The 3,226-nt window shown below is 48.9% G+C and overlaps 1 long non-coding RNA gene across 2 annotated transcripts; it reads left to right on the top strand.

Annotated features, from left to right (window-relative positions):
- The first annotated feature begins 1,424 nt into the window (after nt 1-1,424).
- LOC127330705 (uncharacterized) lies at nt 1,425-3,226 on the top strand. 2 transcript variants are annotated; one of them, XR_007869397.1, is made up of 3 exons: nt 1,425-1,886; nt 1,987-2,938; nt 3,019-3,226. It is a non-coding gene; the product is annotated as an uncharacterized lncRNA (long non-coding RNA). The 2 variants fall into 2 exon arrangements; XR_011751135.1 differs by having other exon boundaries at nt 1,987-3,226.

Below are 3,226 nucleotides of genomic sequence, written 5' to 3'. Positions count from 1 at the left end.
CAACAACGTGGAACCTGCACACAACACAACCCAAATACTTTGCCCCAACTTACAGTGAGGTTGTCAATCTCACCGGTTTGCTGAACACAAATGATTAGACGTTTCGAATGGAAGGAGATGTTTGCAGAAAGTAAACAGAACAGGATTGCAGTTGAATTTCTCAGTAAAGGAAATAGGACCGGGGTCCACAGTTCACTAGAGGTGTCTCTCCATAAAGAAATAGCATGTTGGGTAAACAAATTAAACCTGGGCAATTGACAGAATATCGATCAATACATGACAAGACGACTACTATGAGATTTGTTATGGGCATAACAACATACAAAAGAAGCTTGGTGACCGGGTGTATACGTGAGCACGCATCCGTTGAGTGACATGTGTCTAACGGCATCCGTTCTCTCCGTGAGGTGATGTACTACTTAAAAATTGTTTCACAGGATTCTTTAGACCGTGTCGTGCTCTTTTCCTCCTATTTCTCCCACTCCGAGCCGCCCCCATCAGCGGAGAGGACTGAGGAGGCCATGCTGCTCTCCAACACGACATGGCCGCGCCGGCTACCGCTGCGCACAAGAGCCCTGGCCAACGGGGAAATCGAGTAGGAGAAGAGCTCACTCAAGCCGTCCGTCGACGCGAGCCAGCGACAGCATGGCGTCCCCATGGCCCCGCCGCCTCGTGACCCAGCCTTGGTGATATTGGTGGTTGCTGGTGGGGGCGGGGCACTCTCGACGTCTCCCGTCGATGGGGAGCACGGGGACCATCGCATCCGTCCCTGCCTATCCCGCATGGAAGAACGGAGAGGAGTCACATCAATGGGAGGGGACAACCACGTTTTGGAGTTGTCCCGTCCCTCGGTTCATCTGGGAGGCGCGAGCGATCGCTTCGTCGTGCCGAGATCCGGGCAGCTCAATCCGCCGCCCATCAAGCTACTGATCCCCCAAAATCGCATCTACAGTACGTTAGACAGAGCGGCAGCTCAATCCACCATCGCGGAGGATGGCCGGAGGTGTAATCTGTGCACTGCGTACTAGTGAAATGGATCCAGCAATTGATCCAAGTGTATTTTGTTTTAATTCATTCACGTTCGTGAGCAGACAGGCTCCAAATCGAGTCAACGCACGCTCATTTGGTTGTTGCTACTCAAGCGGGTCCCACACACATTTGGTTGTTGCTACTCAAGAATGCATGCTAGCGACTGCTGTTGTCGCCTTACACGCAGCGAAAGTTCACAGAACCGTTAGTCGCCGTTTGTTGATAGGCTGAATCCAACGGTGGTGTACCAGATCCAACGGTAATGACCGCGTGCTCACGTATACACCTGGTCACCGAATCCACTCTCTTACAACATAATACATAGATCGTAATCCAACTGCGTCTATGACTAATAATACACCTTCAGCTTAGCGTCCGCACCCCTTTCACACTACAAGAAGAACCCCTCTACAACAACACATACTTGGCAACCCCTTAAACAGCCGTTGCAAAATTTTCTCATAGATACAGATATATGGGTTGCAGTCCACATCGTTGCTCCTCATACAGCTCGGAATATGTGGAGAGAAAAAACTAAGAGCCCAGCCCACTAAGCAACTCCCATAACTTATCTAAATACCACCTGCCACGACCGCAGGATTCACGCACAACCGCACCCTGAATCCACACCTCGCCTCCCCAAACCTAGATGAGAAGCAGCCACCGCCGCCGCCGGGAATAGCTTCTAGATTTGGCCAGGACCAGATGATCGAAGCGGTTGTGATGGATTCTCCGTCGGATGCGTCGGAGCTCCACCGGCGCTGAAGAGGAATGATGTGGATGCGTGGAAGCTGTGGCTGGATGACGATGGCACCGGATTCCCCGTCGCCTTCCGCGCCACCCGGAGCCGCCGCCTGGTACATGCCTACTGAACCCGACCCAGCTCGCCCGCTGTACTCCTAGGGGTCAAATTTTCTAAGTGGCGGCCTGTTTGTTTTGGTTTTGGGTTGTGCGCAGGACCGAGATGTGTTGCCTGTCATGGCGGGGGTGAAGAGGAAACGCGCGGATGCCCGGCGCGGTTGTACTGCCACCGCTCCCTCACACGCAGCCGATGCCGGAGGTTAGGTGGTGCCTGGGGACAACGAGGAGAGGGCGATCGATCATGTTGTACATGCCCGTCGAGGTCACAGGTAGCGTCCAGCTCGGCCGCTCTGGCCAGGTGCCCCTCTCCGCATCAGCCCAGATTGGATCAACGGACTCAACGGTACGTGCTAATTTCCTGAGTTACGCTGTTAATTGGGCTTGTTCGCTTCGAATTACATTCCACTGTGAACTGTGATGTTCCCAACTTGCCGAATTCCTGAATCACTCAAACTGACTAGAATTGATACTGTCGGGCAGCAGCACAGGCACTATACTGCAAGACGCGAGCAACCACCAAGCGATGTTCTCTGGAGGTTGTGCCGGAGAATCTATCCGTCAGTCTGACGCACTGACTAGAATTGATATTGAGCGATAACATACCTGTAGCCAGTTATGGGTGTGTTCAGAGTCTTTCCACTCGTATGGGGGATCTACATATATTTGGAAGATCTTTTAAAATCCCTTATTTTAATAGCTTTTGTTGATTCCTAGAACTATATTTTTACATGAAATAGGCGAAGGGGAAAATATTAGCTCTGAGTGACTTTTGGCCGTGCACAGATGTTGCTTTTACCCACAAATACTGCACATAAAAAGGTAGTATTTTATGGTGAGACTCCAAAATATGTATGCTCTCTCGCATGGTAGATCTCCTTTGTTAAAGGATTTCAATCTTCTGTTTTGACTCCTATCTCATTGTGGTTATATCTTATCCAGATTTCCTCATGTATTTCCATCAGTACGACCTGTGAGTGTGATGCTATTTCAAGTGCAAAGGGACAGCAAAAATTTATTGGGTGCTGGCTTGCTTTGGCGTGCCAGGAAGGTGAAAAAGAAAGCAAGTATCTAGTACAATTTACACTGTTTTAGCGACTTATATGTTGAAACGAAAATTTGTATTTGCAGGCAGGTCCCATACAAGATCTCATCTATCAGCAATACTTGATATATTGGATATCAACTCTGAAGATGTTAGAAAAATATTAGAACGAATGTATATAGGATTAGGTGGAATATCATATTCTGATGAAGATTGTATATTGTCTACTTGTAACATAACTTTCATGTATGACATGGTTATACCAGTAATAAATATTAATTTATTGGCATGCAA

This window comes from Lolium perenne, chromosome 2 (genome assembly GCF_019359855.2).
Source record: "Lolium perenne isolate Kyuss_39 chromosome 2, Kyuss_2.0, whole genome shotgun sequence".
Taxonomy (NCBI): Eukaryota; Viridiplantae; Streptophyta; class Magnoliopsida; order Poales; family Poaceae; genus Lolium; species Lolium perenne.
This window is presented reverse-complemented; position numbering and strand designations above follow the sequence as displayed.